Source organism: Nicotiana tomentosiformis, chromosome 4 (assembly GCF_000390325.3).
Source record: "Nicotiana tomentosiformis chromosome 4, ASM39032v3, whole genome shotgun sequence".
Classification (NCBI taxonomy): domain Eukaryota; kingdom Viridiplantae; phylum Streptophyta; class Magnoliopsida; order Solanales; family Solanaceae; genus Nicotiana; species Nicotiana tomentosiformis.
The window spans coordinates 64,937,824-64,961,904 of NC_090815.1; the positions used below are offsets into that span (position 1 = coordinate 64,937,824).

A 24,081-nucleotide genomic window follows, 5' to 3' on the forward strand; every position below is an offset into this window, starting at 1 on the left:
TCTATTACTCATCCTCACATTTATCAATTGGTATTAGGTGAAATCACGTGTCCTTAGAACCATATTATAAGTTTAATTATTATCCAATTTTAAGGGTAAACAGTTTGGCGCCCACTGTGGGGCTAAGGATAATAGTGATTGCTTAATACTAATTTCAATAACACACACTGCTTTACACTTGTTCTCGTAAGAATCTTTGTTTTCAGGACAAACATTCCAAACTCACAAGCAGCACCGACACATGGTGACAACAACCTTGGATTTCACAGGAAAAATGACAACATAGCCGCCCCAGGAATCGAGGTGCCTCAGGCCGACCTCGAGGGAGCACCAATTGCAAATCCCGTCGATATCAGTTCACATGTCACCCGAAATGCAAATTTGGGCGTTAAGCCCGAAGGTAGTATATACAGGGAAGTTCGATCAGGTAGTCGAGGTATGCAGGGCGGAGGAGATGGTGGAGTTAGCCTCCAATTGATATTCGAAATGTTACAGGCTCAACAGGCCGCTATAGAACAACTACAAAATCAACACCCAACACCGAGTAGAATCGAACCAGAAGTCATTCAAAGAATCGAGCTTGTGCCGAAAAGGTCGAATGCCAACGAATCGGGGACTGACCCCGCCATTATGAAAATATTCGAGGAGCTCACTAAACGGATTGAATCGGGAGAAAAGAAAATCAAGGCAAATAACAAAAAAGTAGAGACATACAACTCCCGGGTTGACCAAATACTGGGGGTGCCGCACATTTTAAAATGTATGGATTCAAAGAAATTTGTACAGAAGCCTTTCCCTCCAAGTGCGGCACCGAAACCCATTCCGAAGAAATTCTGAATGCTAGAAATTCCTAAGTACAACAGGACCGCTGACCCTAATGAGCATGTCACTTCTTATACATGCACGATAAAGGGAAATGACTTAGAAGACGATAAGATTGAATCTGTTCTACTGAAGAAATTTGGAGAAATCTTGTCGAAAGGAGCAATGATATGGTACCACAATTCTCTGCCTAATTCCATTGATTCCTTCTCCATGCTTGCAGACTCCTTCGTAAAGACACATGCCAGAGCAATAAAGGTCACGACTAGAAAATTGAACCTCTTCAAGGTGAAACAAAAAGATAACGAAATGTTGAGGGAATTCGTATCTCGGTTTCAGATAGAATGCATGGAACTACCACCGGTCACAAACGATTGGGTTGTTCAGGCCTTTACTCAAGGTTTGAATGAACGAAGTTCGGTAGCATCACGACAGCTAAAGCAAAATTTAATTGAATATCCAGCGGTAACCTGGGCCGATGTACATAATTGGTACCAGTCGAAGATCAGGGTCGAGGATGATCAATTGGGGACCCCTTCCGATTCCACTTATCCAAACAGGCCCGTCAGCAGAACTCAAAGGCATATCGACAGAGAACCCCGGTCGAGCAGAGATCAGTATCTACCGTACAATGCAGATCGTAGAAATAGCGGCCCAGGATGCAATCCCATCCGAAATGATTGAAGGAACGATCGAAGACAGAGCTCTCGAGAGCTCATGAGCAAAAGTGGCTTCGATAAACATGCCAATCCCACAGAAGCACCACGATTGTCAGAATACAACTTCAGCATTGACGCATCAGGTATTGTGTCAGCCATTGGGAGAATCAAAGATACTAGATGGCCCAAACTCCTACAAACCGATCCATCCCAAAGGAACCCCAATCAAACATGCAAATACCATGGTACACATGGTCATAAAACCAAAGACTGCAGACAACTGAGGGATGAGGTGGCCCGTCTATTCAATGAGGGTCACCTTCGAGAATTCTTTAGCGACCGAGCTAAAAACCATTTCAGAGACAGAGACGCTAACAGGAAGAACGAGCAGGAAGAACCACAGCACGTGATTCACATGATCGTTGGTGGGGTCGATATTCCATAAGGGCCCGTGTTCAAACGCACTAAAGTATCAATCACCAGAGAAAAACGAACTCGAGACTATGTGCCAGAGGGCGCTTTATCATTCAATGATGAGGAAGCAGAAGGGATTTCACCACCCCACAATGATGCTTTGGTAATCTCTATCCTTACGAATAAAATTCAGGTTAAACGTGCTTTAAATAATCCAGGAAGTTCGGCCAATATTATTCAATCGAGGGTCGTGGAGCAGCTCGGCCTACAAGATCAGATCGTACCCGCAGATCGGATTCTCAATGGCTTTAACATGGAAAGCAAAACAACTAAAGGTTCCATGTGATCGAAGGCGATATGAGATACAACGCACTGCTCGGAAGACCCTGGATTCACAATATTAGGACAGTCCCCTCAACCCTTCACCAAATACTGAAGTTCCCAACACCGGATGGAGTAAAAATGGTGTATGGGGAATAGCATGCTGTCAAAGAGATGTTCGCGGTCAACGAAGTGATACAGGTATCGGCACTTTCGTCAACAAAAGGATCGGAGTCCAAAGGAAAACATGAAGCTAAATAGAACAACAGCTACTAGCCTCGACTCAATCGGAGAAGCAGGGAACGGACGAGGACGATGACTATTGGATCCCTCGATCCTTCATAATCCCTGAGGATTCCGACACCACCAAATCAACGGTCGAGGAGCTAGAGCAAGTCGTACTGATCGAGCATCTACCCGATCGAAAGGTATACCTGGGTATGGGATTAACCCTCGATCTTAGGGAAAAACTCATTAAATTTCTTATCAATAATATGGATTGTTTTTCTTTGTCACATTTAGATATGACAGGGATCCCGCCAGAAATCGCTACACATCTACTGAGCTTGGACCTGAAGTTCTGCCCTGTAAAACAAAAGAGAAGACCCCAGTCCGAGGTAAAACATGCATTCATCAAGGATGAGGTAACCAAACTTCTCAAAATAGGATCCATTCGGGAGGTAAAATATCCCGAATGGTTAGAAAATGTAGTCGTAGTCCCTAAAAAGGGAAATAAACTTAGAATGTGCGTAGACTATAAAGATTTAAACAAATCATGTCCTAAAGACTCTTTTCGTCTGCCGAATATCGATCGCATGATCGATGCTACGGCCGGCCACACGATCCTTAGTTTTCTCGATGCCTACTATGGGTACAATCAAATACAAATGAACCTGGAGGATCAGGAAAAAATTCGCTCATCACTAAGTACGGCACCTATTGTTATAATGTAATGCCGTTTGGACTAAAAAAATGCTGGTGCCACTTATCGACGCTTTAGTAAATCAAATGTTCAAAGAAAAAATAGGTAAGTCAATGGAAGTTTATTTTGATGATATGCTAGTTAAGTCCCTGCGAGCAGAGGACCATTTGACACATTTGCAGGAGACTTTCGATATACTAAGGAAATACAACATGAAACTCAACCCGGAGAAATGGACATTCGGGGTCAGCTCGGGCAAGTTCCTTGGCTTTATGGTATCAAATCGGGGTATCGAAATCAACCCCGATAAGATCAAGGCGATCGAAGATATCACAGTCGTGGATAATGTTAAGGCCGTACAAAGATTAACAGGGCCCATAGCCGCCCTAGGTAGATTCATCTCAAGGTCTTTAGATAGAAGTCACAGGTTCTTCTCACTGCTCAAAAAGAAGAACAACTTTGCATTGACCCCGGAATGCCAACGAGCATTGGAAGAATTAAAGCGGTACCTCTCGAGCCCGCCACTACTTTATACTCCAAAAGCGGACGAGCAACTCTACTTATACTTAGCAGTCTCGAAAATTGCGGTAAGTGGAGTCATAGCTCGAGAAGAGCAAGGTACGCAATTTCCTGTTTACTATGTTAGTCAAACTCTAGGTAAGGTCGAGACCCGGTACCCACACTTAGAAAAATTAGCGCTTGTCCTAATAAGCGCCTCTAGGAAATTAATACCATATTTTCAGAGTCACCTGATCTGTGTGGTAACTACTTATCCCCTTCGCAATATTTTTCATAAACCCGAACTTTTGGGCTGACTGGCCAAATGGACCGTCGAGATCAGTGGGAACGATATCGAGTATCGACCCCGAACAGCCATCAAGTCTCAAATCATAGCGGACTTCATGGCTGACTTTACGCCTGCCCTCATACCCGAGGTCGAAAAGGAACTGTTACTAAAATCAGGTACATCATCGGGGGTGCGGACCCTCTTAGAGGCGCTTCGAACGTGAAAGGGTCCGGGCTAGGCATCGTTTTGAAGCCGCCCACGGGTAATAAAATTAGACAAGCTATCAAAACTTCCAGGTTAACTAACAATGAGGCCGAGTATGAGGCCATGATTGCAGGTCTTGAGCTAGCTAAAGATTTGAGAACAGAAGTCATCGAAGCAAAATGTGACTCCCTGCTCATGGTAAACCAAATCAGCAGAACTTTCAAGGTCCGAGAAGATCGAATACAGAGGTACTTGGACAAAGTACAGGTGACTCTACATCGGTTTAAAGAATGGACCTTACAACATGCATCTCAAGAAAAAAATAGCGAGGCCGATGCCCTTGCAAATTTGGGGTCATCAGTTGAAGACGGCAAGATTAACTCGGGGACTGTCGTATAACTTTCAAGGTCAGTAATCGAAGAATGCCACGTCGAAATCAAATCCACAAGTCTGACCTGGGATTGGAAGAACAAATATATCGAGTACCTAAAGAACGGGAAGCTTCCATCGGGTCCTAAGAAATCGAGGACTCTATGTACGAAGGTCGCACGATTCACATTGGCCGAAGATAGAACACTATATATAAGGATGTTCGATGAACCATTGGCGATATGTTTGGGACCAGGAGATACCGACTACGTCCTACGAGAAATCCACGAGGGCACCTACGGAAATCATTCAGGTGTCGAATCATTGGTTCACAAAGTCATGAGAGTAAGATATTATTAGGCCGATATGGAAAAGGATACAAAAGAGTTTGTTCGAAAGTGTGACAAATGTCAAAGGTATACGCCGATGATTCACCAGCCCGGAGAATAACTCCACTCAATCTTATCCCCATGGCCATTCATGAAGTGGGGAATTTATATCGTCGGCCCTCTGCCATCGGCCCCAGGTAAAGCTAAATTTATTTTGTTTATGGCTGACTATTTCTCTAAGTGGGTTGAAGCACAGGCTTTCGAGAAAATTAGAGAGAAAGAAGTCATAGACTTCATCTAGGATCACATTATTAGCCGATTTGGGATGTCTGCCGAGATCGTATGCGACAATAGAAAGCAATTCATCAGTGGCAAAGTAACAAAATTTCTCGAAGATCACAAAATAAAGATGATCCTATCGATGCCGTATCATCCTAGTGGGAACGGACAGGCCAAATCGACAAACAAAACCATCATTCAAAATCTAAAGAAAAGATTGAACGACGCTAAGGGAAAATTGAGAGAAATATTGCTCGAAGTCCTTTGGGTGTATTGAACAATGTCAAAATCCAGTACGGGGGCAACACCATTTTCTTTAGTATATGGTGCTGAAGCTTTGATCCTGGTTAAAGTCGGGGAACCCAGCATCAAGTTTCGATATGCAATGGAAGAGTTAAATCACGAGGCTATGAATACAAGCCTGGAATTGCTAGATGAAACACAGGAAGCCGCCCTTGTTCGAATGGCCGCACAGAAATAGTGGATCGAAAGGCACTACAATCGAAGAGCCAATCTTTGACATTTCAAAATCGGGGACTTGGTTCTGAGGAAGGTCACCCTCAATACTCGAGACTCAAACGAAGGAAAACTTGGCCCGAACTAGGAGGGACGATACCAGGTCCTCGATATCATCGAAAAAGGATCCTACAAACTTGGCATGGTGAACGGCGAACAATTACCAAACAATTAGAATATATCACTCCTCAAACGATATTACTACTAAGGTACGACCTTCTCCATTTTCATTTATATTTTATACTAACCATTTGTAGGTGTTTAATCGAAGACATCAAAGGATTCTTCAAACACAAAGTCCTTAGGTCTGAAAGCACGCATTGCACTCTTTTTTCCTTAGACCGGTTTTTGTCCCAATTGGGTTTTTCCAGCGAGGTTTTTAACGAGGTAACCATTGTTCGTGCTAACTTAGAGAAATTCAATAGTATCCGAGGCTCCTTTACAATCAACCTCGAATACTGGGGGGCATCACCCTCGTATAGTTACAAGAAAAATACTTCATGTTGACAGGGTCTCGATAGGTAAATTTTGTAGAGGACCAAACGGTCAAATGAACCGTGTCCATGTAAATTACTCGAGCCCTAATGGAAAAACATGTACGCATGTATAATCTATTGAAAGTATTTTTTCTCACCGGATGTTCCATGCCTTAGAAAAATTTATACTTTACAATTTTATGCTTATGATCTGTTGTGGAAACTGGTTTAAGGGCCGATCACAACTGAAGTTCAAACAGTTTACCCTATACACGAGGACTGCCGTCCAAAAGTCGACATGATCAAATTAATAAACCTCGAAATCGTAAGACCTTAAAAAGGCAATCCTCAATTTTATAGGCCACGGCCACCCCACTCGGGGACTGATACTTCGAACGATTTCGAAGCATAGCATGGAAACAAGCCTAAGGGGAAAATCCCAAACTAAAGGCTAGGGCCAAAGTAACATGGTTCGGAAATGTCCGATTCCCATTATAAAATAGGCCTTAGAATATTTTCATAAACCTGTTAAAAGGGCTACCCTCGGCTGAATTACTAAGGGTCTCGACAATATCGACCCTCGAAAACCCTAATGGGTACAAAGTCGTTCAAACTCACGAACAAATTCTTTATTTCATGCTAAGGCATAACAGATCTTATATGATCAAACAATAAACTTTTCAAGCCGAAAAGCGAGAGAAAGCCATTCTGTTTACTATGGACGAATCGGCCTAATTCAAGAGCCTAAAGGGTCATTTTATTTTTGAGTTCGAGAAACCATCCTCACTCAATTAAAACCTAAGGGTTACCCTACTCCGAGTTCGAGCAATTACTCACTCGATTATAAAAACTACACTTGTTTGGCTTCGACCAAATTGCCTAAGCCCCGAACTTATGAACAAAATTTTCATAAGGCATAAATGAAATAAAGACAAGTCGGAAAGGAAAGAGATATTTAAATATATATATGAGAATATTTACAAGGTCCGATCAGAATCCTATACAAAAGATGAAAAGTGAAAAATCCTAAGGTTCTTGATCTTCTTCGGGAGCAGCTTCTTCGCCATCGAGGTCCTCCCCATTCTCGGACCCGCTCTTGTTTCCATCATCATCATCATCATCGGAAGTGGCTAGTGCTCCAGCTATGGCTTTAAGCTCTCTAGACTTTACTATCTCGTTGGTAAGATCGAAGCCTTCAGCGTGGATCTCCTCAAGGGTTTCCCTCTGAGATTGGCATTTGGCGAGTTCAGCAATCCAATATGCTCAAGTTTGAGCGGCTTCAGCATCGTCCCGGTAGACAGCCACGATTGCATCTGCTTCAGCCTTTGCCTTTTCGGCTTCAGATTTGGCCTTGGCAAGTTCGGAAGCTAACCGAGCCTCGAGCTCCTCTATTTTCCTTACTTGAGTCAAGCTCTTCCACTTTATAGCTTAAGCTGACTTTCGACCGATGATAATTGGGCTCGAGTAGTCTCTTTTCCTGCAGCAAAGCGGTCCATACCTTCTTTTCACCCCAAGGACTCCGCCTTTATCGTATCTACCTCCTCGCGGAACTACTCAATCCTCTCGATCTTCTGCTGAAGTTGTGAGATTGAAATGTTACCCACCGTTCCCAAATCAAGCCCATGAGCTTTTAAAATTTTCATTACCTGCTCGATCAGGTCGGTCTGATCTTTGTGAGTCGTGGCCAACTCGGCTCGGAGGTCCTTGATCTATTCTTCTTTTTGCCTACCAAGAAGGTTGATGGCATTCCTCTCATTGGTAAGCCTTTGAATGTCGGCCTCGTACCGACTCAGCTCGGCTCAAGACCGAGAAAATGCTTCCCGATGAAGTGCGGAGGCCTACGCCGAAAGAAGAAAAAAAGTTAAAAAGAGAAAAATGAACACAAAGGTAATACCAACAAGGGGAGTTAAGGCTTACCCTATTTAGAGTTTGCTGTGCTTCATTGAAAAGGCTCGATGCCTTGCCCAAGTCCTTCCTCGAGACTTCCAAGTCACCCAGGCCGGTAGCATCTTCGACCCCAGTAAAGTAATCTCGGAAGTGATCCTCATTTTCGTGGGCTCCTTCGATGGAGAGGGTCTTCAAGGCCCGATCCTCTTGAATCACCTCCTCAGAAAACGAGGGGAGCAGCGGGGAGCCTCCACTTTCTATTGCCCTAAGTGGATCACTTGGGGTGTTCTCGTCATCTCGAGGGGCCTCGACAGCCATACCCACCATTGGATCAGTGTGGTGGGAAGCATCTTCGATCCTCGATGACTCGGGGACTTCGCCCAAGTCTTTTCCAGAGACCCCCTCATCGCGAGACGGAGTCTCTGTAGCCTTCACTGATTCAGTGGCCTTTGGGGCCTCGGTTCTCATTCCCGCTTGGGCCACCAGCCCGGAGTTGTCTTCTTCCTCTTCTTTGTCCTCCTCCCTTAGATGCCGAACAGACTCTTCGGTCAGGAGGGTGATATTCTTCCTAAGCTTACGAGCCGCCTTCTTTTTAGGTTATGGATCCTCGGAGGGTGAGGTCTTTTTTCTCTTTTTGTCCTTTGCCGGTTTCGATGCCAGGATCGAAGTATCCTCCTCACCAGATAGGGGCCTCATAACAGAATATTTGCCAAGGCCTATATGAAAAAAAATTAAGCGAGAAATGCCTTGACAAAACCATCAAAAACATGGAAAGGGGGCTTACCATGAGTTTTGACCTCCCATCGGCCCTTTGATAAATCGCACCATGAGCGTTCGGCGTACGTAGAGGTCGAGACCAGGTCCCGAACCCAGCTCTTGAGGTTAGGAATTGCACCGGGCATCCAAGCAACCGCTACATCACGGAAATGGATATCGATAAGAAGAAGCAAGGGGGAAAAACAATAAATAAGAACTAACAGTGGGATTATACTTATGCTCCATATTTCATTTCTGAGAAAATGGCATCTTCTCGGCCGGGATTAGATTGGAAGTCCTCACTCGAACGAACCGGCCCATACAGCCTCGGTCCTTGTCCTCGTCTATGCTCGAGAATAGCACTTTGGTGGCCCGACGTTGGAGTTTTATTAACCCGCCTCGATAGAGGCGGGGGCTATATAACCTGATGATGTGGTCGAGGGTGAAAAACATCCCCTCGGCTTTACTCATGAACAATCGGAGCAGAATGACAATTTGCCAAAAAGAAGGATGGATTTAGCCTAGGGTTATTTGATACTGACGACAAAAATCAATGACGACGGGGTCGAGGGGGCCCAACATGAAAGGGTAAGTATAAACACTTAAAAACCCTTCCACATGGGTGGTAATGTCTTCTTTCGGGGTCGGGATCACCACTTTTTTGCCCTTCTAGTTGCAGTCTTTCCTTACCTGCTTAAGATACCATTCAGTTATCGAGCATATATACCTCGACATTGGCTCGCATCGACCAGGAATCGCCAAAGCTTTATCGGTCTTGAAGTGAGAAGTGAGAACACACCCCCCGGGAACACACTCTTCTGGTCGTGGCTCCATCGGTGTTATGTCACCGGTCGGCCGCGATGAAGAAGCTTTTTCCTTTTGAGGAATAATTTTTGATATTTTTGCCATTTTTGTATGGATTTGAAGTTAAAAATAGATGGAGATGATAAGATTTGGTGTTTTGAGAAGATGGTAGCAGTGAAAATCATAGATTTGCCGATGAAGAAGTTAGAAGATATAAAAAGCTTTGGAGATTAGAAATCTGAAAGTAAAAGTTCGAAATGGTGGAGAGAGGGGCTATTTATAAATTTTATAATGACGGTTCAATATTGGCGGTGGCCGACCATACTAACGCTCATTTAATGCCTTGGTAACTGTACAGACGGGACGTTTCAGTCACTTCCGTCGCTTACGTCACAAGGATGACATCATGACAGGTCGAGGTAGAAAATCGAATGCTCAATTCGTTTCTTATCATTACACTCCAAAAAAACGAGGGGACTATCTGTATACGGTTAAAACCAGGCCCACCCGATTTAACTGAGACCGGGAGTTTGTATCGAAGGACGGTCTCGTAACGGAATAGGCCATATTATGAGGATAAGGTACCAAGTTCAGAACCGAGGTACCTGACGAGATCGAGGCTAGTAGCGATCGAAGTCAAATGAGACAGACATCGAGCAAGATCGAAGATAGCATAATAACAGAAAGGCAAGATATCCGTGGCTGATCGAGGATTATGGCGTAAATCTAGGTGACTGGTCGAGGATCATGGCGTAAATTTCGGAACGGATCAAATTAGAAATGGTTAATTAGCTAATCATGGGGTTTCTTTCTATAATTAGAATTGTACCATAAGTGAAACTTTTCTACTATATTAAGGGAGTTCTAATCATTTGTAGGGCATGGTTGACAGACACAAAAAGCAATATAATTCTCTTTATTGTTCTCACCATTGTTATTCAGCTTGTTATACTTTCATAGTTCTTGTATCAACCAGTTCGAGGGTGTTCAAACTCGAGGGTTGAGTTTCATTCTAACACTGGTTTGCTTTATTTTATTGTTATTTTCTATTACTCATTCTCACATTTATTAATTAGTATTAGGTGAAATTAGTTGTTCATTAGTTTCTTTATGTTTTCTCTAATGGCATCTAATGACAGAGCATGAAAGACTCCCCTTCTGTTTTTGCTTCATTTCAGACTCCCTTCAAGTTCATTGATTTCATCTCCTGTATGATTGTTGGTAGGAGTTGATGCCAGGTGGTGTAAATTCTCCTGTACGTGCTTTCAAGTCAGTTGGCGGACGACCTGTTTTGATCGACTCTGTGAAGGGTTCTCATATGTAGGATATAGATGGTAATGAGTACATTGATTATGTCGGTTCATGGGGGCCAGCTATCATTCGTCATGCAGATGACGAGGTGTACTTCTTTGCTTTAACTCCATATTTAGATGAAAATTTGGATAACCACCGTTCATTTCTTTGGCCACGCCCGTTAGCGGGATTACCTGCTTTCTGCTAGAAACCTGGTATTTGGACTCCCTACCTGTACTTGCTGCATTTCTTGTTCTCATAGTGGGTTGAGTTAGAAAATTGAAGCCTGTTCCACCCTGAAGTTCGGCTCTAATTTATTAGTAAATCAATTAATCAACAATGTCTCGTTCCCAAATTAGTTTGGGTGGACTACAGAATGCTAGTGAGTAAATTATGCTCTACTCAGGTTTGTTTCTTTCCAATATTAAATAATGCGTCTTTTAAGGCAAATTAAGGATTCTTTTGAAATTAGAGTTTTCATATATCATATAAGTCTCTTAACAAGAATAAAAGACTTCTGAGAAATACCGGTACCGGATCTAATCGAGGTGTTACAACGACAAGTAGCACCTATTAAACATAGCAAGGCCATTTCAGGTAAACTGTTGTCATCTCTATCTTGTCATAAATAAGGTTGTTACTTATCAACAAAAGAAAGCAAGGTTGTTCTAGAATAATGTCTAATGACTAGTACGAACATGTAGGCTGTTACTTTCTATTAATTTCTTTCCTAGAAATCTGTGTCATGATGTTGATAGGTCTTGCTATAGGTGCAAAAAAACAAAAACCTATGAGGCCAGTTAAGTTGAAGCAATTCAGTTAGAGCTTGAGCTAACCTTTCTAGCTGATTGAATCCATACAGTCCAGACTTGAGTAGAACCTGAAAAACATTGATTTGTTCAAAATATTTGTGCAACCGGTGACAACTTTTAAGAGGAATGGAGCATGTAACTGGTCTCTACTGAACTTTGTTGAGGCACATTTGTTAACTATAAGCATGGTTTAGGTCCTGTATTCATTGTCAGCTAGGAAGGGCAGCAGAAGAGGAAAGAAGTGAAAGTTATTTATGCTTTTCTCCATTGTTTTGAGGCAGTAAACCTTGAGTTAGTTTACTTGTAGGTGCTAGCAGCCTTGGCTGAGACAATGAAGAAAGGAACAAGTTTTGGTGCTCCATGCCTCCTCGAAAATACTCTGGCAGAGATGGTTATTTCTGCTGTTCCTAGTATTGAAATGGTTCGTTTCGTCAACTCTGGCACGGAGGCATGCATGGGGTTCTACAGTTGGCTCGTGCTTTTACTGGCCGGTCAAAGATTATAAAGTTTGAGGGTTGCTAGTTGCTACCATGGTCATGCCGATCCACTTCTTGTTAAAGCAGGCAGTGGAGTTGCCACTCTAGGACTACCTGACTCCCCTGGAGTTCCCAAGGCAGCCACACATGATACTCTGACAGCCCCCAACAATGATATTTCTGCTATTAAGAGCCTCTTTGATGACAACAAAGGAGAAATTGCAGCTATAATACTTGAGCCCGTTATTGGGAATTCTGGCTTTATTCCACCCAAACTGGAATTTCTAGATGTCCTTGGCGGTATTACCAAAGAAAATGGTGCTCTACTTATTTTTTGATGAAGTTATGACAGGATTTAGGTTGGCATATGGTGGCGCTCAGGAGTATGTTGGAATAACTCCTTATTTGACAACACTTGGGAAGGTTATCGGCGGTGGCTTGCCAGTAGGTGCCTATGGAGGAAGGAGGGATATTATGTAGATGGTGGCACCAGCAGGACCAATGTATCAGGCTGGGACCCTAAGCGGGAACCCATTGGCTATGACTGCTGGTATTCACACACTTAAAGCGGTTAAAGCAACCGGAAGCATATGAACACTTGGACAAGATCACCGGTGAACTTATTCAGGGAATACTGGAGGCTGGGAAGAAGACTGGTCATGCAATATGTGGTGGGTATATTAGCGGAATGTTTGGCTTCTTTTTCACACATGGACCAGTTCATAACTTTTCCAATGCAAAGAAGAGTGATACTGCTAAATTTGCCAAATTTTATAGAGGAATGCTGGAGGAAGGTGTCTATCTTGCGCCATCCCAGTTTGAGGCTGGATTTACTAGCTTAGCACACACTGCAGAGGATATCCAACAGACAATAGCTGCTGCTGAAAAAGTTTTGAGGCAACTTTAATCGCTCCAAGTACTATCTAGGCGGAGGTTTTTACTTTAAGTTTCTCTATTTTTGTGTGATAAATAAAACATGATTGTAAGGAAAAGTTTTCTACTGTCTTGTTCATTGAGAAACATCCTGCACCATCTTGCGCCTCTTCAAATGACTTAAAACTTCACTTCTTTTTTGCGAAGAGCCTTTCTCCTACTAATGAATAATAATGCGATCGTATTCTCAGTCTATGAAGTTAACCGGTTGGGATAAATGAATGCCCTCTAAAGGTCTGAATGAGACAAAAGATCAATCTTCAGCCTGTAGCTAGGGGCTCCTTTCTATTGGCCCCAGGCAAAGGGTGTGACCCCGAAACAAAAATAAAGTTGAAATAAAAAAGAGACGAAAAATTGGGTCATCTTCCTGAAAGAAGGCCCTTTCTTTCAAGTCAACAATCTTTTTGTATACGGTCAAAACCGATTCGAGTCAGTCGTACGGACTAATAAAGACGATAATGTTTTGATCAAAGGATATTTGCATGACAAGTTCGGTCAAGGTTCGAAGTAAGGGCGGCAAACATCGAGCTCTAAGACCGATCAATGACAAGCTCGATATCATTATCGAGCCCATATCCAAATCGAACTATGAGGCAAAGCGGAGATTATCGAAGATGGATGGACCGACCAACATTCACCCCGAATACCGAGACCCCAAGTCAGAATCGAGCTCGGACCAAGGCCGAGGGCTCGATCCAACACCGAGCTCGAGCCAGTATCGAGCTAGATTAGGGCCGTTGCAACCGCACTATGGGAGAGAATCTTGGCGGAAATCGAGGAAATGACAATACATCATAGGCTCTCCACTACGTATTTTTTATTGTATATAAAGTAGGATCCCTCTACTATAAGAGAGACGGCAACAAAAGGTCACGGGGACAGAGAAAAAGATATCCCCTTGTGCTTGTTTTACTCATTCTTTTTGCTCACTATTTTCATTCTCATAGTCAAGAATACACATATTTTTATTTCTCTACATGATTTATATCAAATTGTATCGCATATCCTTAGAACCATACACAAATCTAACATTATCCGATTTTTTGGGTAAACAGTTTGGCGCCCACCGTGGGGCTAAGGGTAACAGTGATCGTTTGATATGAATCTATAGTGCACGCCAGTTTGCAACTTCAAATCAGCAATGGCTTCACCTATCGACCACGAAACCGGCCTTCAAGGTGAAACCAACAACTTGGCACCCGGAGCCGGAAGGCCAATTAACGATGGCACCGAGGCTCGAATCGAGATACCCGAAACTCGAGCCGAAATACCATTGGATGTCAATTCACAAATAGCTTAGGAGGCAAATTAGCGTTCCGAACCGGAAAGAAGCATTCAAGGCGGTACTCGGTCCGTAGCCCGAGACACCCTAAATGCGGGGGAAATCGGGGTCAGCCTACGTATGATCTTCGAGATGCTACAAGCCCAACAACTAGAGATAGCTCAGTTACAGAGCAAAACCCGCGCACAAAGCAGGCCGGATTCCAATCCACTTTGAGAAATCACCCACAGAACGGAACCATCCATAGTGAAGTCAAACGAGCCAGAATCGGGGACTACTCCCGAAATTACTAAATTGCTAGAGGAACTCACAAAACGAATTGAAGCCAACGATAAAAAAGTAGAAACATATAATTCCAAGGTCGATCAGATCCCCGGGAGCTCCACCAATGATAAAAGGGCTAGATTCGAAGAAATTCATTCAAAAGCCTTTTCCCTCGAGTGCAGCCCCAAAACCAATCCCCAAAAAATTCTGTATGCCCAAAATACCCAAAAATAACGGAACGACCGACCCCAACGAACACGTCACTTCTTATACGTATGCCATCAAGGGCAATGATTTGGAAGATGATGAGATCGAATCTGTATTATTGAAAAAATTCGGTGAAACCTTGTCAAAGGGGGCAATGGTATGGTATCATAATTTACCATCTAACTCTATTGATTCTTTTGCTATGCTTGCAAATTGCTTCGTAAAAGCACATGCCGGAGCCATAAAGGTCGAAACCAGAAAGTTGGACATGTTGAAGGTAATACAAAAGGATAACGAGATGTTAAGGGAGTTCGTAGCTCATTTTCAAATGGAACGAATGGATCTGCCACCAGTCACAGACGATTGGGATGCTCAAGCTTTCACTCAAGGTCTAAACGAGCGGAGCTCGATGGCTTCACGGCGGCTGAAGCAAAATCTGATCGAGTACCCAGCTATCACTTGGACCGATGTGCACAATCGATATCAATCCAAAATAAGAGTCGAAGATGACCAGTTGATTTCTAGGTCCATTACGAAAAAGCAAAAGTCGACCAGAGATCGATACCAGCCATATAGCAGAAATGATACTACTGCTGAGTATCTGAGGCCTCTGTAAAATCAACCTCGTATACTAGTGGGCTTTATCATTGAATGCATATGTGATGATTATCAAGTTCGGTACGTAGGAAGTTACTTCGTTATTTCATGACAAACAGTGTCTCAACAGGAAACGTTGTAAGAGCCAAATGGTCAAAACGAACCATGCTTGTGTAGTTGGCCCGAGCCCTGATGCAAAATATGAACCCATGTATAATGGCTTGCAAAAAAAGCCTTCTTCTTTACCAATATTGTATGTTCAAGATTTATTATGTAAACATGATCGAGTTCGAGCAAGCGCTCACTCGACCATTACGCCTACAGGCTACATTATTTCGAGTTCGAATCATTCACTCGACTTCAAAGCCTACGGGCTACTTTTATTTCGAGTTCGAGCAAGCACTCACTCGACCATTACCCCTACGGGCTACTTTATTTCGAGTTCGAATCATTCACTCGACTACAAAGCTTACGGGCTACTTTTATTTCGAGTTCGAGCAAGCACTCACTCGACCATTATGCCTACGGGCTACTTTATTTCGAGTTCGAATTATTCACTCGATTACTAAGCCTACGGGCTACGTTTATTTCGAGTTCGAGCAAGCACTCACTCGACCATTACGCCTACGGGCTACTTTATTTCAAGTTCGAATCATTCACTCGACTACTAAGCCTACGGGCTACTTTGACTATTATGCCTACGGGCTACTTTATTTCGAGTTCGAATCATTCACTCGACTACTAAAGCCTACGGGCTACTCACTCGACCATTACGCCTACGGGCTACATTATTTCGAGTTTGAATCATTCACTCGACTACAAAGCCTACGGGCTAATTTTATTTCGAGTTCGAGCAAGCGCTCACTCGACCATTACGCCTATGGGCTACATTATTTCGAGTTCGAATCATTCACTCAACTACAAAGCCTACGGGCTACTTTTATTTCGAGTTCGAGCAAGCCCTCACTCGACCATTACGCTTACGGGCTACTTTATTTCGAGTTCGAATCATTCACTCGACTACAAAGCCTACGGGCTACTTTTATTTCTAGTTCGAGCAAGCACTCACTCGACCATTATGCCTACAGGCTACTTTATTTCTAGTTCGAATCATTCACTCGACAACAAAGCCTACGTGCTACTTTTATTTCGAGTTCGAGCAAGCACTCACTCGACCATTACGCCTACGGGCTACTTTATTTCGAGTTCGAATCATTCACTCGACTACAAAGTCTACGGGCTACTTTTATTTCGAGTTCGAGCAAGCACTCACTCGACCATTATGCCTACGAGCTACTTTATTTTGAGTTCGAATCATTCACTCGACTACTAAGCCTACAGGCTACTTTTATTTCGAGTTCGAGCAAACTTACTCGACCATTACGCCTACGCGCTACTTTATTTCGAGTTCGAATCATTCACTCGACTACTAAGCCTACGGGCTACTTTGACTATTACGCCTACGGGCTACTTTATTTCGAGTTCGAATCATTCACTCGACTACTAAAGCCTACGGGCTACTCACTCTACCATTATTCCTACGGGCTATATTATTTCGAGTTCGAATCATTCACTTGACTACAAAGCCTACGGGCTACTTTTATTTCGAGTTTGAGCAAGTGCTCACTCGACCATTACCCCTATGGGCTACATTATTTCGAGTTCGAATCATTCACTCGACTACAAAGCCTACGGGCTACTTTTATTTCGAGTTCGAGCAAGCACTCACTCGACCATTATGCCTACGGGCTACTTTATTTCGAGTTCGAATCATTCACTCGACTACTAAGCCTACGAGCTACTTTTATTTCGAGTTCGAGCAAGCACTCACTCGACACTAAGCCTATGGGCTACTTCGACCATTACGCCTACGGGCTGCATTGCATCGAGTTCGAATCATTTACTCTATTACTAAGCCTGCGGGCTACTTTTATTTCGATTTCGAGCAAAACTACTCATTTCTTCGAATCAAAACGAACACTTGAATATTTAAGCTGAAGGATGTTCGAGCTTGATAAAGCGAAGGGGACTACCCACAAGGCCCGAAGGCAACAAAGATTTAAATTCAAACTATCTATTCAGTTTGAAAGGCTATTTTTCTTCAAGTAGAAGAAAGATTTATATTTACAATTTTTTTGTACAGAGGAGGCTACTCTTCCAAAGGGAAGTTCTTTATACAAAAGCCGAAAACGGTATCAAAAGAACGCAACGATCGACCTAAGGCCCTAAATGACTCAATCTTCATCGGAGGTCGTATTCTCGGCATCGTCCTCGTCTTCAGACTCCCCCGAGTCATCGGAGTCCTCCTCAGGAAAGGCCAACCTCTGAGCTTTGTTCTCCTCCGCCCTGGCAACTTTAATCTTGGCCCCAACATCGAAGCCCCGAGCTCTGACCTCCTCGAGAGCCTCTCTCTGAGCCTACCACTTTGCATGTTCGATCATGCTCACGGCTTTGGCTTGATTAACCTCGACATCGATCCTGAACTGAGCCACTTTTAGCATCGGCTCTTTTGTTGACCTCGACCACTTCAGATCTGGCCACTTCGAGTTCTTTGGCAAAATCTGCTTTATCTAAACTGGCCAAATCCAACAGATGCTGAAGCTCTTTCATCTTTTTGATCAACCCCAAAATATTTTCTTTCGCAGATCGAAGATGGGCATCTGACAGCTCCAACTGAGCTTCGACGGCTTCTTTTTTCGAGGCAAGGTTATCCATACACTTTTTAAATTCTTTTGCCTCGGCCAGTAGCGCATCTACCTGTGAGTTAAGCCGTCCAATCTGCTCGATCCTCTACTGAACCTACAGAATCAGATCGTTAGTGGTTATCTCTTTTTCATCTTCACTATCATGGAACATTCGGAATACCTGTTCAGCCATCTCCTCATGCTCTTCCCGAGCCGCTGTCAAATCTGCTCGAAGTTTTTCACTAAGAAGCTTGTACGAGTTACTCTTCTCAGTGAGGCTTTGAACCTCGGCATCATGCTCCTCCCTGATTCGAAGAAAGGCCTCGTGATGCAACACCGAAGCCTGCAAACAAAAGGAGAAGCATTAGAATTACCTGCAACTCTGTGTAAAAGAAGCGGCGAAAACACCATCAGAGTTACCCGATTCAAAGCTTGTTGGGCCTCATTGAAGAGACAGGCGGGCCCCACCGCATTCATCACTGATTGATCTTCTTCGGTCACCAAGGACTGAAGGTAACTGACAATCCCCACAGGGGAAGAAAAGATTTGGGTATCCGCAGGTACGGAGAGCACTATCTTCCGCCTTCGATCAGGATCGATACTCGGGGCCGGAAATCGGTCCACCAGTTTATGAATCGATGAAGGCTCGGTGGAACCCGACCACGACGCTTTTTTGGGTACCGGCATTCCACCGAAACCAGTAACCTCCTCCGAGGCACCTGACTCGAGCCCCTCCAGAAAACCGTGAATATCGGCTGACTCCTGAATACCCTCATAGGACCGATCCTCCAATATGACGGCCTCTCGAATCATGGCATCCAAAATTTGAGGGGATCCGCCAATGTCAACTATCCTGAACTCATTCCTTGAAATATCTTCTACTGCCTGAGAAGATCCACCCTCGGTATCCCTTCCAATCATCTTAGCTCGAGAAGGGATAGTCTCGGCTTCTTCTTGTTCTGGGATTATGGCCAAGGTTCCCCGATCTGCTTCCACCAAATTGGAAGACTATTGAATCACAACATTAGCCCGTACGCAAGTTAAATTCTCCTCTCCTTCTTCGGGCTCGTCCCTTGAATGGCGGACCACTTCCGAAGACATAACACCAGGGCCCCCCTTCGGCTTCCGAGATCTCTTAGCCGGTTTCTTTTTTTTCGAGCTCGGGGAGCCCGATACATATTTTCTCTTCCTTTCTTTCACTTGCTTCAGGACAGGAACTTTTTCGCCACCGGACGGCGGCCTCATGACTAATCTTTCCCAAGTCCTACAAAAGCGAAGAGGGAGATTTACCATACAAACCGATGAAGAGACAAATCGACAAAAAGATTTACCATAGCTGCTAGCCTCCCATCGGCCCTTTGATAATTCGACCCAAGCACACTCGGAGTACGGTCTCTGCAACACCAGGCTTTTGACCCATTGTCTAAGATCCGGTATGTTAAGGCTATCCCTTCTTTCTTTTTGGCATGGCCCAAATGATACTGAAAGAAACGAGCAAACGCACAGTTTCTATAAACGACTCTATTCATAGAAATATTAGTGGTGTCTATATTTTTGATTCTCCATGTGAATTATTATTATATCTTCTGTTCATGGGTCTCATAAAAATACGTATTTGATAAAATTTATCCGACATCCATATTATTTTTATGACATTCCGAGAAAATCTTATTAACGTATTTCTTAAGGGATATTAGTTTTATGACATTCCGAGGAAATATTATTAACGAATTTCTTATGCATTTCATGCATTTATACATATACATTGACCCATGACCAGATGGCGTTATATATATATATATATATATATATATATATATATATATATATATATATATATATATATATATATATATATATATATATATATATATATATATATGTATATATGTATATGTATATATGTATATGTATATGGGATATGAAAAAGATTACGGTGTTATATACGCACCACCACCTGATCAGCTGGTATACGTTGATGATTTACCCAGAGTGGCCGAAAAGATATGATGGGATACCTTCAGAGGCTTGATAATATTATGAACGCATATACCAATGCATGGTATTACATTTATACACATATGCATGACATTATAAAAATGATATGATTCACAGAGCTATGCAGACGTACATGTCGAGTCTTTTACTCCATGTTTCTCTCATGTCTATTATTTACTGATTTTCATTCCTTACATACTCGGTACATTATTTGTACTGACGTCCCTTTTGCTTGGGGACACTACGTTTCATGCCCGCAGGTCTCGATAGACATATCGAGAGTCCTCCAAGTAGGCGATCAGTTCAACGGAAGATGTTGGTGCACTGTATTTGTTCCGAAGTTGCTTATGTGGTTAGTATGATTAGGACATGTACTGATTAGTATGGCGGGGCCCTGTCCCGACCTTATGACATTTATTTACTCTTAGAGGCTTGTAGACATATGTCGTGTACGTGAAAGATTATACTGCCTTGTCGGCCTATGTTTTGAATTTATAAATGATGATGTTGGCCTATTAGGCCCGCATGTCACGTGTATATGATGATGTAATAATAAAGATACATTATGTTGGTACTCGGTTGAGTAAGGTACCGGGTGTCCGTCGCGGCCCATCGGCTTGGGTCGTGACAAAAGTGGTATCAGAGCAGTTCTGTCCTAGGGAGTGTATAAGCCATGTCTAGTAGAGTGAGTCATGCACCACACTTATAAGCAGGAGGCTACAGGGCATTTAGGATTGTCACTCTTTCTTCTTACTCTAGATCGTGTGGTAGAGCTCAGTTGTAAGAACTCAATATCCTAAACTCTATCTTATTCGTGATACTACGATGCCTACATCCAGAAAGATTCATTTGAGCAAGAGGCTTATATACCTGATGAACAACTTGAAATTTTAATTCAATTATTGAGATAACATGCTAAAAGAGATTCTATATGATGTTAATTTATAAATCAAAATTTCATGATTTGGTTAGCAACAATACGTGGGTTAGCAGTAATATTTTTAACACGCCTTTTCTTTTCTTCTTTTTACTCTATCTTTTGACTTCTTCTCATAAGACTACAGAAATAAGAAAGCTAATCAATGGAGGAATCTATCACTGGCTTAATTCTACTGCGATTCTAAGTGACACTACGTAAGGAATAAAATTATGAGTATCTACAGCAGTGGCATGTGACTATGATAGACCTCCATTGCATAATTTGGTGGAATCAACTCCTTAGCGATTAATCATGAAGAATCGGGTTTGATCTACTGAGTACTCTCCACTCTTCTTACTTCTTAGTATATTATTTTATCTTTGACTTTCCGTGATCTTAAAATCTTATTCTAAGATATTAGGGTAGATCTTTATGCGATGATGATTTTATGTATTTGTGTTTTAGCAATAACATATATCTAAATGTTATTAGTAGTTATTCCTTTGCCAAAATCTATATTTATCTGTATAGAGGTGGTTTTATGAGAGGTGATGGTACTTCCTCTTTTACGATTATGCTGCATTGTCTTTGATCTTCAATTTTTTTGATTCGCGTAGAAACTTGATGGGAATGACCTGCTATTACCTTTTATTCAGTTTAAATTTTATGGCCTTTGCTTATTGACTTTATTGCCAAGCAAGATTGAAGTTGAAAATGTATTTCTTTTGTTATCCTACTGTATCTCCATTGTGAAATTTGAATTTGTTATGATAGCTCTAAAGACAATTTATTTTTGTTTTGTGATTGCATTTTTGAATTTTCTTACCACATAAAGAGGTTATGCATTATGTTGACAATTCATTAGAGAAGAAAATGAGATAATGTGACTACAGGTTATGTACGCATAATTTTTACCTTGACATTACTGTACACTTTATTTTTTCCTTGCCCCTTAATTCATTTTGCAGTACTAAAAGAAGTTTAGATTACTTTTATATACTCCATAGTTATGTAGTTAGTGCTTATATTCCTGTTTGATTTTTATATTGATGATTACAAGTTTAACTTTTGCCTTTGAATAGTGCTTTTTCAACTACGCTCTTCCAAATTGGTTTTGCTCGATGAGTGGCTGGATTTGCTCAAGAGTAACTTGTGGTTATACATGGTTCTAGAGGCTCCAATGGTCTCTTCTCAAGGTGTCATGACCCGAAATCTCACCCTCGGAATCGTGATGGTGCCTAATATTTCACTTGCTAGGCAAGCCAACGTTAGCTAAATTACTTAACCAATTTTAACAATTCAAAATAAAATGTTAACAATAATAACCGTAATAATCTGAAATAGAGTGATATAATACTAAACAACGTAATCTAAACATATCCCAGAATCTAGAGACACAAATACATGAGCATCTAGAGTGCTGGATCTGGGCGTAGGCATGGTGGTATTTTAAGTTCTGTACAGAATTTGCGTGCATAGTAGGAACCGTTACTGTGCGAAGCACCTAAAGGCCAATTTCGAGAAGGCATATCCCAATAAGGATTTACATGATTTAATGTGTATGGCTGCAACAGATCACCAAAAGTGTAAATTTAGGAGGTGTATGGAATCTATCAGGCAGGAAGATGGAGGAGCCTATCGTTGGTTGATGCGGCATGAGCTTGACAAGTGGACTTTGCATGCGGATGGTGGCAGAAGATAGGGAATTCTGACTATAAATGTGTCAGAGTCTTTCAACGGGTTATTAAAGTGTGCATGTGGATTTCCTGTCACTGCCATGGTGCGGATGTCATTCAAGCAGATGGCGGAGAGGTTTGTTGAAAGGGCTAGAGGTGCATCGTCATTGATGGAAAGGGGTGTTGAATTTATGCCAATACCAATAAAAAGATTTGAGAAATACAGTCGGCTGGCACATTGGCATTCATATTTACAGTATTGCAACGAGCGAAATATTTTTGAAGTTTACACCGCTATCCATCAAAACCGAGGGAATAATACACACACCGTAAATGAAGCTAGAAGGTTATGCTCTTGTGGGAATTGGTCCATCTACCACATGCCGTGCTCACATGCCATGAAGTACTTTCAACATACAGGTTTCGCGGCAACCAACTACGTATCGGTTCCGGCATTCGAGCTACGGCTATGATAAGGAAAAATGGATCAACAAAATAGAAAGCAATCACAAAATCAAAACGGGCAAAAAGAAACGTTTACTCACGGCTCATATTCCATTTCTCGGGAAATGGCAAGTCATCGGCAAGGATTAGATCCGAGGTTCTGATTCGAACAAAACAGCCCATCCAACCCCGATCACGGGTCTCGTCTATGCTCGAGAATGGATCTTTGGTTGCTCGGCGAGCAAGCTTGATCAGCCCTCCTCGATAAAGTCGGGGACTGTAAAGACGCATAAGATGATCGAGGGTGAAGACACGCCCCTCGACCTTGCTCGAGAAAAATCGAAGAAGAATCACTATCCTCCAAAAGGAAGGATGGATTTGGCCGAGGGTTACATCGTACCTCTTACAAAAGGCGACGATGATAGGGTCTAAGGGTCCCAACATGAAAGGATAAGTATAAACACTTAAGAACCCTTCGACGTAGGTAGTAATTAATTCATCGGGCGATGGGATTACTACGAATTTATTATCCCAGTTGCATTCTTGTATGACTTTATTAAGAACTTTTTCGGTGATTGAACATCGATACCTCGACATCGGCTCACACCGACCCGGTTTCGGAGAAGGCTTTTCAATTTTAAAATCGCCTACGGTCGAACACCCAACCGGAATGAATTCCTCAGGGCGGGGCTCTTCCACATCCTCGCCACCAGCAGGTCGAGATGAAGAAGCGGTCTCTTTTCACGGAACAGTTTTAGACGTTTTTGCCATTTAAAATTTCGTAAACAAAGGACGGAAGTATTTTGTGTTCTAAGGAAGAATTTGCAGTAAAACTCACAGGTTTACAAGCAGAAAACTCAGAAAAGGAACTTGCAAAATTTGGAAGACTGAAGACATAAAAATGATGAATGGTGGAAGGAAAGGCTATTTATAGATTGAAGCAATGACGGT

The 24,081-nt window shown here is 42.5% G+C and overlaps 1 pseudogene; it reads left to right on the forward strand.

Annotated features, from left to right (window-relative positions):
- Positions 1-13,146, forward strand: part of LOC104120369 (glutamate-1-semialdehyde 2,1-aminomutase, chloroplastic-like) — a 29,534-nt pseudogene extending 16,388 nt beyond the window's left edge.
- The last annotated feature ends 10,935 nt before the right edge of the window (positions 13,147-24,081 follow it).